Genomic DNA, 16315 nt, shown 5'->3' with positions numbered 1-16315 from the left:
TTAGCAGAAATTTCTTACTACAAAATACAGTATTCAGAATTTTACTGTGAAATCATTGGAGACTAGCACATTTCCCTTCATAACACAACAAATGTATTACTGTGCATGCTGGGAATCAGACTGTGATCATATACAGTAGCTGATTAAAAATATTTATTACACGGCTCTTTGAAATTCTTGATTGTGAAACAAACTCTACTATTTTTACGTCTTGTATTACACCACGCCATCTTGTGTCTTGGTTATTTAGTGAAAATGACCTCACAGGACCTCACTATTCAAATAATATTAATATAGCATTGCCCGTCTTGTGGCTAGGCCTATTGTTTTGTACATTGTAATAGACTATTTTTTTCTTAGTTTATTTTGCAGTTATAACCATACAGAATCCTGTACATATGATTTTGAAATCAAATAGCCCCCCCTTGTTAAAATTCCTGTGGGCATTAAGTTGTCTTACTGTTATTGTGGGGCCTCATTTCCCAGCATTGCCTTCCACACAGATCAAGTGCTTAAGTGAGCGATCTTTACCCAACTTCATTTAGCCAGTGTACCATAGAAACATCTTCTTATATGCACACTGCCAATGCACCGGGGAGCTGCCTTGCTTATGTACCCACTGTCAATGCTCCAGAAAAGACTTGATAGGAGGGCAGAAAAACATTCTTACCTGACTGCCTGGATTATGCAGACCTGTAGTGAGGAGAGACAAGCTGTGCTCACTGAGCATTTGCACTTATGATTAAGGAATCCACTGACACATGAAATATGAAATATGAGAGACAGCAGGGCTCTGCAGACCTATTTTTAGATTTGCCAACCAAAATAAATTCAAAAGGAAGGTTAGTGTTGTTTTTGCAGATGTCATTATTGTTTTGTTTAAAGGATGGTTTAAAGTTCCCAACGTAAACCGGATTAGTTTGCTTTTTAGCTGGCATCATTTGAGATATCTTGGATTTGCTAAAATTGTGAGATTATTTATGCACTATTAATTCATCTGAATGATCATTTAGTATATTTTTAGAGGTCAGTGGTATAAGATAACTTTACAGTTAAATAGCCATTGTGTTATATGAACTTGCTTTTGCAAAAAGTGTTATGCTCTTCTTTATGCGATATGGCATTATACAAATGGTATATTATTATTATTATTAGATGGAATACTTCATGCTTTTACATAGTGACCATTCAACTGGACAACTGACCACTGGCAACCTTTATTGTTACAATATATAATAAAATGATACAATTTAAACTTCAGTTCAATTATGCATTTATTTGTTAGGCCATGTCATCTACAGCCATTCATTATGCACAGAATACTAGGCAACTGGCCGTTAAATTATTGAAAAATAATAGGCGTGATATATATACCTGGTGTGCATTATTTTTCAATAATTCATGAGACAATTTTTATGCCATGGTTACCACACCTCAAGACATTGTTCAGATGTTTTAGAGAGAGACCTTTCCATATTATATAAATGATAATTTAGTTGGGGAAACATGGAAATTGTTTGCCTTTGTTATTGATGTATTTTGTTTTGTAGAATAAAAAGTGAAAAATATTTTGAGCTTGTGTTAACCATTTAACAAAAATCCCATGCAGGATCTGGGTTCTGGGTTAATTTGTTATAATTACTTTTCTTATAATTAAAAATACTTAATATTACTTCTTATCCCCAAATAAGATCCCCAAATTCCTCAGAATGCATAATTAGGATGTTGCAGTTGTCACAGACCTGTGATGACAAGCTTTATCACATGGTTAGAAATAAAATGTTTGTTTTTTGTTTTGATTTTGACATCTCTCCAAGTAAGATAATTGAACATTTTTGTATTAGTGAGAGGTTTGAGTCCTGCTATTGTTTGACCAGTAGGGGTCCTCTTAGCCATCATTCAGTGGCCAATTATATTGGGTACCAGGCAGCATGTCGGTGAAAACAATCTGAAACAAATGCAGAATGCGGTGTTAAATTAGCTTTTCATAAACAAACACAGCAAATGGGCCGACATGACACAGTGAACATTTGCAAGTTTAGGTCTCCATTAGATTCGTTTTCTTCATCCTTAAGGAATAACTCACTGCTTTGTCGTTGGAGACCTCAGTGGGTGTATTACATTTCCACTGTTGCCACTTGTACATAGATAACACTAGTAAACACAGCTTTCAGCAATGTCAACTATCTCCAGCAGCAAAGTCATTAATCCCATACTAGGTCAGGGCTCTTTCTGAGCCAACCGCTTCCACCCAGAGCTACACAGGCATGGCAGCAATGTCCTCGTGCCACGCTTGAAAAATCCATGCCTTATACTGATATCCCATGATGCATTTTCCATGCAGGCGTACAGCAGAACTGCAAATAAATGTCAGTTCCCTGGCATGTCACAAATCATCAGTAGTTTCCTTCATTGAAGTTGAAGGGTTGCAGACATATTTGAAAAGTTAATCATACAGTAACATGTAAACAAACATTTTTTTTTTAAGAGTGAGTTAGAAAAGAACTAAACAGAGAGCTTTTTTCTGTTTTTTTTTCAACTAGAGACTGAAAAAGTCAGTAAACGGACAGCAAAGGGATAATTGTTTCAATTATAGTTCTTAATGCGCACAGGCGTTGCCTTTAATATGCTGGGGAAAGAGTGGAAGAGGTGGCCATTGAAAAAAATAAAATGCACTCAAACATCACCACCAGAGACTATAGAGGAGAAAAAGCCCTAATAAGCAGTGGGGCCTGTTTGATCACAGCAAGTCTCACATAATTACTCTTTATCATCGATGTCATGCTCAGCTGTCCTTTGAGAACATGATCTGAGGAGCATTTTAATTGCCTCACATTTGCGCTGCTTCTCAATGTATCGTTGACATTTTAGGCAAGGAGACATGTCTTGGAAAAACTATACAATTCTCCACCAAGACTTTTGCCGATCGTTAATTAGCTCTAGAATGTGCAGTGATATAGTGATGGCATAACCATTAACAAGTTTTTGTAGTGGTCACTCTTATTTAAATTTAAATGAATGCATATCATACATGTATCATACACTTCTAGTCCACTAAAAATGTTTACAGCAAAGACACGGTTAATTAAATATACCTATTGCAATATAAAAGACACATTATCTCCAGTCTCATTTCAGTGCTTTGTGCAGGAGAGCATAACGTCATCTCCCAGTGTGCCAGCCTCACAGAAAAAGAGATTAGTTTCCTTTAAGACCTTATTGAACACTTTAATCTTGCAGTGTGCTCAGAATTTTATTGCTGTTTCATTCCCAACCTTGTCAGTCGTGTGTCGAGACAATAAATAAACAAATATGTCCGCAGTCAGAATACAAAGGACCGATTAATGTCTGTGTGATTAATGAAGCTGTAAAATATTTGTTTTCCCATCCCCTGGCATATAAGTTATATAACTAATATACTTTGTAATAATTTGAATTTTATTTGAATGATTTCGCATGAGATTTCACATAAATATTTATCTTCCAAATGCTAGTTCTTAATGAACCGCCCTTGGTTTCTTTGTCTCATTAATTCCAGCAACTAATCAAAGCCTGATTTTACACTGAAAATTCTGCTGGATGTGTAAAAGCGTGTGAATGTGGGTGTGACTGTAAACACAATATGTGTCTTTTGTTTGTGCATTTTGATACTTCAGTATGTCTGCAGGATCACATGACTCATCGTGAACCTGGGATCACAACCGTGATGTCTGCCAATAGCAACATCAGCCGAACGATCACCATCATGTCCTGTGGGTTTATATGTAGATCCTTTTTTCTGGAACATCTGGTGTTTCACTGGGTGATCAGATCTTGGGAGTAAGTCTTCTGAATATTGTGGAAAAACAAAACGGGGAACGTCCGAGGGGAGTAAACCGTTGTCAAAAGCACATGGCCAGAGTCTTAATGGGATATAATGGGGATGAAAATGCAAAGGCAGGGCAGATGTCTTGAATGAGATGTTTAATGTAGAAAACAAGATTGCAAGATTGCATAGTGTAAAGATTAAAAAATATTATATTACTTAAAATTTGATCAGATGTTTGGACTGAGGTTTCTGCTGTTCTGATTTTTGGTTAATTTCTGCTCGTTTCTGTTTTTGTAGATACTGTTGCTATGAGTTGTATATAATCCCAAAGGATGGAAAATGCAGCAATTCCATTGGGTGCAATCACGAGACTCTTACACCATCATATATGAACCTACACATGCAGCAAACACACACTCATGCTGAAAGATAGATATGGAGCACAGCGTAGACACTATTTGAGATTTTTTTATAATAATAATTAAAATAATTTTATGTTCATGCAGATCCAGTCAAAAATAGCCTAGTTTTTTGCCATCCAAAACCACCTTGAATCATCAGTGCAAAGCATCTTTAGAAGAATTAGTTGTCGTGTGCAGCATCACTGATATGATCCACTGTAAGCCTCACGGTTGCCTTCTTGGAGAGAGACTGTCATAATGGATTGATATCTCTATGGTAACGGGAGCCTGTTAGCAGGCACAAGCATGATGTCATAGACAAATTAGGCATTCAGACATGAGCTCAGAGAGATTCATGAGCTCAGATTCAGAAAGATCCTCCTTTGTTGTAGGGCTTTCAGCGATTCTCGGCTGACATTAATTATGAACATTTCACAAATTTGATCAATTTATATAAATGTCCCTTTTTTGGCTATTTGATATCTGCAGCCAATTCAGTGGAAAGGCTTAAAATGTCTACATTCACCTCAGTGGTTTCAGACAGAAGTCATTGTGGAAGCACATTCAAGTACGTTAATCCAAAAATTTAGCTTTTGTCACTTTAAATGAAAAAGTGCCACTGAAGAAGTGAAATGGGATATAACCCCTTGTTGGGAACAATGGCTCTGGTTCTTCCACTGTTCAATTTGTTTAGTGTTTGACAATGAAATTGAGGTTGTGTTACGGGACTCTCCCATATACTGTCTCGAGCCTTATCTGACTGGTCAGGGGCCGTTGTGAACGGCGTTTTAGTAAAATTACAGTAAACATTCACTGAGCAGCGCAGGCCTGTTTCTAAGGTAACTGTGGCCTTGGAGTGATTGTAGCAATCATGTGACTTAATACAATTAGACTCTTTTACCTGTGTTTTAGTAATGCCTTTTTCTTTTTCTTTCTTTTTCCATTAAACACACAGGGTGTGTTCAGCCAGTTAGCTTCTGTATGGTCTATTCAGTATGTTAAGAGTTTTGCCATTTCCTTTTAATGTGTAATATGGTTTTGAATCAGAAACCGGAGTACTTATTTAAATATTCATTTGGATTAATGCATCCTATAACTACCCTAGCTGATGTATTGTGCTTCCATGGCACAGCCCATTCTTAGTGCTTCAACCAGTTTTAGCAAGTCTTTACATGTTTTGTTATGAGAAATTCTCTAAATATAATAACATCTCTAAATAAAATTTGAATTTTCAATATTACGATAAAAACACCACTTCATAGAAACTAAGTCAATAGTGTGCTTGATTTTAATGATATATGTACGCAAGGTGATTATGATCAAAATTACATGAATATTGCATCATTATGTATAATGGCAGCATAAAAAGGAAATGGACACTATTTCATTTTAATGTTGACAGGGCAAGCCAGTGGTGAAATGGTGTTTACTTAGAATTTTGAACATTCAGATTTCATTCAGTGATTAATATTTATAAGCAGATAATTTCTTATAGCAAAACATGTAAAGGCTACCTGGAACGGCAATACATTTTTATACAGTATCTTGTTCAAAAGTTTGGGATTGGCAAGATTTTTTAATGTTTTATAAAAAAGTCTCTGTTCACTCAGGCACATTTATTTGATCAAATAATACTGTGAAAACAGTAATATTGTGAAGTTACACCCATTGCAGAAAATTGCAAATGTGAAATTACAGCCATTACTCCTGTCAATTTTTTTAAATAAAATTTTTCTTTACAAAAACAAGCAAACAAAAATTATCAAGTTTTTCATTTGTGGTTACAGCTGGATTTGACTTTTTGACAGTTATGAAATCACAAACCAAGTTTTGCTTGAAAAGGATGGCATAAACCAAAATTAACATGTAATATTCAGCCCATTATAAGTAATGCTGAATAATTTACAACAGTATAAAATAAACATCACAGACCAAATGTTTGTGTGATTGCGAGGCATAAAAGACACGTAAAATATTATTTGCAGATTTTGTTACAACAGAGCACAGATTTTTTTCTGATATCAGGATACTATTTATCAGAGGCAGATGGATGACTATGATTGTTCGTATATTATTCGTATATTCGTATTCTCATCCGTACCATCAGACTCTGCTATGCGATTCAGTTCACCCGGCACCCTCCCAAGTTCAGGGACATCGCAACTCCTCACGGAGGTGAAATGGATGCCCCTAAACTTGGGAGGGCGCCGGGTGAACTGAATTGCATTGCCTAGTCTGATGGTACGGATGAGCCAGCGAGGCGGCCGTGAAGCGATAGCTTCAGACTCAGCTATGCGATTCAGTTCACCTGGCACCCTCCCAAGTTCAGGGGCATCCATTTCACCTCTGTACGAGTTGCGATGCCCCTGTCTTGGGGGCAGAGATCGATGTCTTACTAGCGAAGGACACGATCGAACCGGTTCTTCTAGCCGATATGAAGACAGGGTTCTACAGCCCCTACTTCATTGTACCTAGGGCTGGACGATATGGCCAAATTTTATATCACAATATATTTCTTAATTTCGGTCGATACGATATAATTCCGATATCGATATGAACAATATAAAAGCCTCAGAAAAACTGCCAAGAACGCCCATAACAGATGTCTGTTCCTACAATCTTCTGAAAAATGAATTTGCCAAGTCTATGAAATCTGCTGGAGTCTTTCGCTACTGCACCATAACAAACTACATGAAGCAATGAAATAACCCATCATAACAATAATATTCTCTTCTCAATACCTGCTACAAGACTATGAAAGCATATGGGTAGCAATATTCAGTTTGAAATGTAATATGCAAAATGACAATGTAATATGAAAAATGGCAATGCATTTCTGTTTTTAAATTTACATTTGCCATAACATTTGTGCAACATTTGGTACACAAAATGGGGGAATTTTTTTCCAATTTAAATCCCATTTCCTGCATTTACATAAATTTAGGAACTATGGTGTTACAAAATCCAGGAAATAATTAAGTTGATTATAATGATAAATTCTGCCGAAAATAAAAGTAGGCTACTAAACTATGTATAACAAAAATATGTCTTACTTTTTCAAGACTTGAGATAATCATTTTATAAAGTCAAAAATGTTCACCATTAATGTTTTGTGTGTAAATAAAACTGAAATATACAGAAATTGAATAAGGTTATCAAATAGTCTGAACTGCATAAATTATAAATTAAATATAGATTAATCCTTATTAAAGCTACACACGTTCTTTAGACAAGATCAGTGAGTAATTTGCTCTGTTCCCCTTTGTTCTTTGGTTAACTTAACTGATAGACAGAATTGGCTGCTGTCCCTCTAAGATCTGTCGCTGATGAGAGGATCTTACGCATTTAATTTTCTCATTTAGGCTACTCTTAACTTTCATTTAAGATTTTATTTAACTCATTTAGACTGTTCTTGTGAGGATACAATTGACAAAACGGACATTTTGGCATAAATGTGTGTGTTATTATTCAAGCGCTAAAGAAAGAGAACTGGATTCTGCGCATCATGTGCGTGTGTGTGCGCGCGTCAGGACATTCACAGGGAGCGATACCTGCTCATTAGAACTTTCGGTGAGCTATTTTTAGAGTGTGGACGCGACGTCCCTGGCCATCTCCTGATCCTCGTCTGATGTGTTCCCGCTGCTAGTCGGACTCGGCAGTCACACTCCGGCACATTTTGCAGCACGCTGAAACACCGAAACACCACTGAATTTATACCACTGAATTAGTCTTTCCTCTCTTATCAACTATTTGGTCTGCTTTCTCCTCACTTGTGGAAGCTCGTTCAGTCACATTTGCATTGCGGTCAGGGGCGCTCATTCTGTGGCTGAAACTTGCCGCGTTGGAGATCCGCTGCTCTGAGCAGTGGCTGCGTGTCTGTGGTGTACGTCATCAGGAAAGTAGCCAATTGTTTTCTGCTCTTTCTGACGGCTGCGTGCCTAACGTCAGTCAGTGACAAATGCTGCTACGTATATTGAAATATCGAAAATGTGTTTAAAAATCATATCACCGTTATCGAAAAAAAAATATTGCGATATATATTGATATTGAATTATTGTCCAGCCCTAATTGTACCCAAGAAAGGCTGTGGATTACAGCCGATCTTGGACCTATGAACCTTGAATCGAGCCCTGCACAAGCTCCCTTTCAAAATGCTCACGCAGAAACGCATTTTCGAATGCATCCGTCTCCAAGATTGGTTTAAAGCGATCAACCTGAAGGACGCATACTTTCATGTCTCGATTCTTTCTCGACACAGACCGTTCCTGCGGTTTGCATTTGAGGCACGGGTATATAAGTACAAAGTCCTGCCCTTCGGGCTGTCCCTGTCGCCCAGCGTCTCCCTGAAAGTAGCGGAGGCAGCCATTGTTCCACTCCGAGAATGCTGCGTTCGTATTCTCAACTATCTCAATGACTGGCTGATTCTGGCTCAGTCTCGAGATCAGTTGTGCGAACACAGGGAAATGGTGCTCCGTCACCTCAGCCTGTTGAGCCTTTGGGTCAACTGGGACAAGAGCAAACTCTCCCCTGTGCAGAGGATCTCTTATCTCGGTATAGAGTTGGACTCGGTCAACCAGACAGCGCGACTCACAGAGGAGCGTGTCCGGTCAGTGTTGAACTGCTTGAGTACAATCAAGGGCAGAACATCGGTCCCACTGAAACTTTTTCAGAGGCACCTGGGGCATATGGCATCCGCAGCCGCAGTAACGCCGCTCGGATTGCTTCATATGAGACCGCTTCAGCACTGGCTTCACGGCCGAGTCCCGAGATGGGCGTGGCAGAGCGGCACGTACCGGGTGCACGTCACCCCGCACTGCCTCCAGTCCTTCAGCCCGTGGTCAGACCCTTCGTTCATACCCTTCAGGCATGCTGTGGTCTTCACGGATGCCTCTGACACTGGCTGGGGGGCCATGTACAAAGGGCATGCAGTCTCAGGTCTGTGTACAGGGCCTCAACTGCATTGGCACATAAATTGCCTCAATTTTGAGGCTGGGCTGCCTCAAAGGGCCGCTACATGGCAAGCACGTACTGGTCTGTAGGGACAACACTGCGACCGTTTCAAACATTAACCGCCAAGGTGGTCTACGCTGCTTCCGCATGTCCCAACACACCCGCCATCTCCTCCTGCGGAGTCAGAAGCATTTGAGGTCGCTTCGTGCCATTCACATCCCTGGTGTGCTCAATCGTGCAGCCGATGAGCTCTCACGACAGCTTACGCTTCCGGGAGAGTGGCGTCTCCATCCCAAGGCGGTCCAGCTGATATGGGACTACCGCACAGATAGATCTGTTTGCCTCTTATCTATTTGCAGTTGTTTTACTCCCTGACCGAGGGAACCCTCGGCATGGATGCACTGGCACACAGCTGGCCCGGGGCCTGCGCAAGTATGCGTTTCCCCCAGTGAGCCTTCTCGCACGGACACTGTGCAAAGTCAGGGAGGACAGCTCCTCCCTGGCCCATTCCTCTGAGGAACCTCTTTCTCAGAGACGGGATACTCTTTGGCACCTGCGTCCAGACCTCTGGAAACTCCATGTCTGGTCCCTGGATGGGATGCGGAGGTTCTAGGTGACCTACCCCAGGCGGTGATAGACACCATCACTTCTGTTAGAGCCCCCTCAACGAGGCTCCTCTATGCTCTGAAGTGGAACCTGTCCGTTGATTGGAGTTCTTCCCAGCGGGAAGACCCCCGAAGATGTCCATTCAGAGTCGTGCTTTCTTTCCTGCACGAAGGGTTGGATCGAATACTGTCTCCCTCCACCCTCAAAATGTATGCTGCCACTATCGCTGCACATCAAGATGCAGTTGAAGGTAAGTCATTGGGAAAGCATGACCTGGTCGTCAGATTCCTGAGGGGAGCGAGGAGACTGAATCCGCCTCGCCCCCCCTCTTTTCCCTCTTGGGACCTGTTTTTGGTGCTCAGCGCACTGCAGAGACCTCCCTTTGAACCACTGCAGTCAGGTGAGTTAAAAATCCTGTCACTAAAGACAGTGTTCCTGACTGCTCTGGCTTCCATCAAGAGGGTAGGAGACCTGCAAGCATTTTCAGTAGATGAATCATGCCTAGAATTCAGGCCGGCCAACTCTCACGTTGTCCTGAGACCCCGGCCTGGATACGTGCCCAAGGTTCCTAACACTCCCTTCAGGGACCAGGTAGTGAACCTGCAAGCGCTGCCTTCGGAGGGGGCAGACCCAGCCCTAGCTTTTCTCTGTCCCTTCTGCTCTTTCCGGTTATACGTGGACAGAACGCAAAGTTCCAGGACCTCAGATCAGCTGTTCGTCTGTTACGGAGGCCAGCGGAAGGGAAAGGCTGTCTCCAAGCAGAGGATGGCCCACTGGATCGACCACATATGTGTATTACTCCACGATCAGCTCCTCTGTGGACGAGCCTGTGTCTTTCCCTCAACAGAGCTTTCTCTGTCGTCTCTGCTGATGTTGTTTCCCCCCTATAAATAGGCTGGAACAACCCCAGAGACTGTCATATGTTGTACTACCCTGCTTGGCTAGTCCATATGTGTAACTGTCACAGTGCCTCCCTCCAGGGTAGAATGGGGCTTCCAGCGCATTCCCTTCCCCAAGGGCACGCTTTCCCAGAGTTATCCAATAAGTCACACTGAGTGAGTCTTGCGGAACAGCAGCGACTGGCCTTCTCTGCTTAGAGCTCCTAGTTTCTGCCCAACACCTGCCCAGGAGGCTCAAACGGAACACTGGAAGGGCCAGCAGCCGTGGCGTTTTGGTAGATATCCCCGTTCGTCAGTCTTGACTTACGTAGTAGTGACTGACGAAGGGGAACGTCTCGGTTATGTATGGTAAACCTCGTTCCCCAAGGAGGGAACGGAGACGTAAGTCCCCTCGCCACAGTAAGTCCCCTCGCCACAGAGCTTCCGCTGTACGGCCGAGTCACAGGTCCGGCTCCTCAGTGGAAAAACAAGGATGCTCATTATATGCTCGCGCCGCGATGCACAGCAGTTGGTGCAATTATCGCATACCAATGTGCTTTGGCTCGTTTAGTTTCACTCGAAGTAGATAGGCTCGCAAGCGATTCCTATTCGTCAGTCTTGACTTACGTCTCCGTTCCCTCCTCGGGAACGAGTGTTACCATACATAACCAAGACGTTTTCTACCTCAACTGTTTGCATTCACTTAAGACATAAATTAAGTTTATTAGGATACTCGCATACAGGCATTTTGACACATCAGTACAAGTAAAAGAACTCAGTACAGTACGGCAAAAAGAACTCAGTTCAGTATTCAAGCGCTGTGTGAGCAGTGGCTTCATGCGCGAGCGTCTCTCAGATTATAATCAGACATATAACCAACAGAGTTCTCTTTTGTTGCTTATAGTGCTTCAATGGTTAAAATTACTTGTTTTTAAACCACAATGCTTAAAAACGCATGTAAATTAAAAGTTTTCATGATAGAGATGATAGTCCAAAATCTCTGCCAGTCAACAAATTTCTACTGGTTAATCGTGTCTACCGGTATATCACCCACCCCTACTTTTCCCATTTCGCCTTGTACCTCACCAGCGACTAGCTTTTGTTCCCTTTCAAGGGAACTCGAGCTGCGTTTGAGACGCGGTGGGAACGCTCTGCGTGATTACATCATGAAGCACGTGTAAAATCAGTCCAATGGAAGCCCACTACGACATTGGTGACGTCATAGACCAGGAAACTATAAAGCAGCCCTGAAATCAGACCGCGACAGCTTCTGTACCTTCAGCAAGCGCTCTCTGTATATCTGTCCTTGTCTATTTATTGTTGTCTGTCAAGCCCAATATATCTATCATTATTATGGCGAGCAAGCAAGATTATAGACGTGTGTTGTTCCCTGCCCTTGTTATATTACGGGTGGGGACACACATCAGCTTTGTGTTGCTTGTTTGGGAGTGGAGCATGCCCAGTCAGTCCTCGAGGGGGCTGATTGTGAGCATTGTATGAGTCTATCTATGAAGACGCTCCGCTCTCGCCTATCGTTCTTTGAGGAGAATGGTTTGGTTCGCGCTCCCTGCGCGGGTCCCGCTGTTGCCTAGACACGGCGGCGACTCGCATTTTGGGGTTCGCAAACGGATCTGACAGCGTGGGTTGGGACGGGCCCCGCCCTATCTCAGCTTTCACCTGCAGATCCAGTGTGCTGCGATTTCCAGTTCCGAGGAATTGGTATCGTTAGTGTTTTGTTAAGAAAAAGTGAACAAAACAAATAAAAATATTAAGAAAAAGGCAGATGTTTGATTTTTCAATAAATAGGCAGCTCATAACTCTGTTGAATAAAGAGGAGCTTTTTTAAAGGAGGTTTTTCTAATGCTGTTGCTAGTTAAATATTTACTGGACAGCTGAACATTATGAGAGTGACAATAAAAAGAGTTTATTAGATGAAATATATCTAAAAAAACAGGAAAACTCTGTATCTCAGCCTCCTCGTCGGGGACTACTGGTTTTTCCCTATCTCCACACTGAGGTGTCGAGATCGTGGAAGAAACCGGTTTCTATTTTATGTGTTTAATACCCAAACGTCAAACTAGAGTAATGTTATGGGTATTAAGTATCATGGTATGACAGTGCCTTGAATTATAGAGACGCTTGCGAGCTTTCTCTCTCCTGAGTCGGCGTCATCATTTTTTAACCCCGGCGTTACCCACCAGCCATCTTTAATAATAAATACATTTTATGAGTACTGGTGGGTAAAGTATTTAAGGACATAGATGAATGGTGAGGATGTCAGCATTGACTCTATTCGAGAATATATTCGAGAATATATATATATGTATACATATATGTTTATATGTATACGTTTTTCTGATATAAAAATAAAGAAAGATAAAAATGTCTGTTCTTCTGGACGTTCCGCTTTCAAGAAAACTAAACCTTTCAGCTGCATTCCAGAGGTTTCTTCCTCACCAATCTTTGTTCCTGAAACTGGCATAGAGTGCAAAAAAAAAAAAGAAAAAAAAAAGAAGACCTGATGCCGAGGCTATCAGGCTTCTAAGCGTGGTCCCCTCCGGGGTAGGGACGGTTTTGAGAAATCGTTTCTCCTCTGCGCCCTCTGGGGTGCGACTCTCTGAGGAGGGTCGCAGCGCTGCCAGTTCGGTTGTTCCCTGCCGGCTCGCCGTTCAGGGCACCGAGGTGTCAGCGTCCCCATACGATCCTCCGAGGAGGGTCGTAGAGCAGTCAGTTCGGTCTCCCTGCCGGTTCGCCGTTTCAGGGTGCCGAGGTGCCTGCTTTTTCCTACGATCCTCCGAGGAGGGTCGTAGGAACTAAGCTAGTTAGAGGTAGGCAAGATCTAAATAAAAAGAGGACTGTCGTCATCTCTAATAAAGCTTAGACAAGAAGTCCTGCTGAGAGAAAGGAGGGACGGTTTTGAGAAATTGTTTCTCCTCGGCGCCCACTGGGGTGCGACTCTCTGAGGAGGGTCGCAGCGCTGCCAGTTCGGTTGTTCCCTGCCGGTTCGCCACTTCAGGGCGCCGAGGTGTCAGCGTCCCCGTGCAATCCTCCGAGGAGGGTTGTAGAATGGTCAGTTCGGTTGTTCCCTGCCGGTTCGCCGCTTCAGGGCACTGAAATGATTGTTCAATCAAATTTAGAGTTCAGTCTCGAGAGACTGGTTCCCTTATCTGAATTTCTGGCAGCGTGGAAACTTATGCCAAATATTATCTCTATGGGTCCTGCACATAATAGAAAAGGCTTACAGAATTCAGCTCGGTTCTCGTCCGCCCAGATTTCAGGGGGTCCTCCCTACGGTAGTGGGTATCACAGCAGGCTCTGGTTATGGAGCAGGAAGTACTGACACTTCTTCAAAAAGAAGCTATAAAAAGGGTTTCTCCTCCCAGCAGAGAGTCAGGGTTTTACAGCCGTTACTTCATTGTTCCAAAGAAGGATGGAGGGTTGCGTTCTATTCTAGATCTGCGCCATTTAAACAGCAGAGTTCAGAAACTCAAGTTCAGAATGCTTACACTCAAAGATCACAGATTCAGTCCGAGGACTGGTTTGTCTCAGTAGACTTGAAGGACGCGTACTTCCAAGTATCTATCCATCCTCATCACAGGAAGTTCCTGAGGTTCGCTTTAAAAACGGGGGCGAAGCATACCAGTATCGGGTTCTTCCATTTGGCCTAGGTTTATCACCCCGCACCTTTACAAAATGCGTGGATGCAGCTCTGGCTCCTTTGAGACTCCAGGGCATTCGCGTATTATATTATATCGACGATTGGTTGATCCTAGCTCAATTTGAGCATATGGCAGTTCGGCATCGAGATGTTGTTCTGTCTCATTTAAAGATGTTGGGGTTGCCACTCAACGCCAGAAGAGTGTGATCCTCCCAGCTCAGAGGACCATTTTTCTAGGTGTAATATGGGTTTATCTAGGCCAGTCACTCACTGTGAAACAGTTTCAGACTGTGGGTCTCATGTCAGCTGCGTTCAACCTAATTACTTTTGGCCTTCTGTACATGAGACCCCTGCAGTGGTGGCTCAGGACCAAGGGGTTTTCTCCGAGGGGAAATCCGTTTTCGCATGATCAAGGTCACGCGGCTATGCCTTCATGCCTCGGTCATGTGGAAGAACCTTGGTTCCTCGCCCAGGCCCAGTGTTGGGGGTTTCTTGTCAACGCATAATGCTATCGACGTATGCTTCCCTCACAAGTCGGGAGGGATCACGAGTGGTCGCTCGGCGGAGGGTCCGGACAACACACTGACGATCTCGTATATCAGAGCGGATATCCTTTTGAGGCAGGGGCTGAGGCCCGGGGAATGGAGACTTCACCCCGAGGTGGCGGAGCTTCTATTGGAGATCTTTGGTCAAGCCCCCGATAGGGTTGTAACGGTATGAGATTTTCACGGTATGATAATAGTCTCAGAAAATATCACGGTTTACGGTATTAAACAATGATTATTATTATCAGCTGCAATGAACCTTAAATTAATGAAAACTGATAGGGTTTTTTGGTTGAACATATGGTTTATTAAAACAAACTTTTTTAATCTACCTTTTGAAAAAATAAGAAAGAAAAAATAAAGCTGCAGATCTCCCATTTGAACAAACATGTTTGATCAATTGAATTAATAAAATTGTTAATTTATTAATTATTATTTAAGATAATTTTTATTTTGACAGGTTGTACTAAACTCCTATGAGTTTCAGTCAGAGTGTATTTGACAATGATTATTTTCAACAAAATTATGAAATGCTTATTTAGTTCTCTCAGAGCAGCTCTGGATATGTTCATGTGTTCACGTCCTTATATAGTGCGTGAGACGGCAGATGCTTTAAACACCATGAACGTCCCACATACTTGAGTGTATACTAGGTGAAACGGTGCTGCTCATTCACACAGACACGCTGAACAAGCAGAATATAGATTTACAGTTTTTTGCGCTGTTTAATAGACACACTCATATAGCGATTTTATTTATTGCACAGCTATATTTTAGATTTATTCATCCATCTATCAAATCGCGCATTTTACGTGACATCTGCGTTATATTGTAAATTCCCTCAGCAACACGTAAATAATATGGACTTAAGTTATAAATGGAACTTTATCTGCAGGGAGGGAAGGTGTTCGCGAATATGGGAGAACATATTTGACATATTTCCTCATTTTGCAGCCACTCTTCGTCCACATTTCTGGACACAACTGGATATCAATCTTCAAGGAAAAACCCACGTTCGTTTTTCGGATACCCAAAGTATTCCCACACTGCAGATTTTAACTTTTTTTTCGAAGAATTCGCAGCCTCAGTCTCAGACATTTTCTCCAGTGCACATGTATAGGTGGAGTAGTCAAGTGGAAATAAGTTGCATATGCGCATTTGAGATCTGCTTTAATTTTTTTTCCAAAACCGTGGATAAGCAAATGTTCACGATATGATAATCGTACAAGTCAATATCGCGATAAACCGCCATACCGGTATACCGTTACAACCCTAGCCCCCGATATCAATGCTCCCGGGAGTTCTACCTGGGGTGCGACTCTCTGAGGAGGGTCGCAGTGCTGCCAGTTCGGTTGTTCCCTGCCGGTTCGCCACTTCAGGGCGCCGAGGTGTCAGCGTCCCCGTGCAATCCTCCGAGGAGGGTTGTAGAATGGTCAGTTCGGTTGTTCCCTGCCGGTTCGCCGCTTCAG

General features: G+C 42.3%; 2 protein-coding genes across 7 annotated transcripts in view; one reads left to right on the top strand and one right to left on the bottom strand.

The window, feature by feature from the left end:
- The window catches only part of LOC143738103 (retinol dehydrogenase 12), a 34343-nt gene extending 33860 nt beyond the window's left edge, over positions 1–483 (bottom strand). Inside the window, exon 1 of the mRNA XM_077230034.1 lies at positions 461–483. The gene's annotated coding sequence lies outside the window, so the exon portion shown is untranslated. The remainder of the gene's footprint in view (positions 1–460) is intronic.
- ctnnd2b (catenin (cadherin-associated protein), delta 2b) overlaps positions 1–16315 on the top strand; it is a 115310-nt gene that overhangs the window by 18762 nt on the left and 80233 nt on the right. The gene's annotated exons all lie outside the window — the stretch shown is intronic.

The sequence above is a fragment of the Siphateles boraxobius genome, unplaced genomic scaffold, assembly GCF_051911475.1.
Source record: "Siphateles boraxobius isolate OS27281-9 unplaced genomic scaffold, OSU_SipBor_1 1, whole genome shotgun sequence".
In the NCBI taxonomy this organism is placed as follows: domain Eukaryota; kingdom Metazoa; phylum Chordata; class Actinopteri; order Cypriniformes; family Leuciscidae; genus Siphateles; species Siphateles boraxobius.
This window is presented reverse-complemented; position numbering and strand designations above follow the sequence as displayed.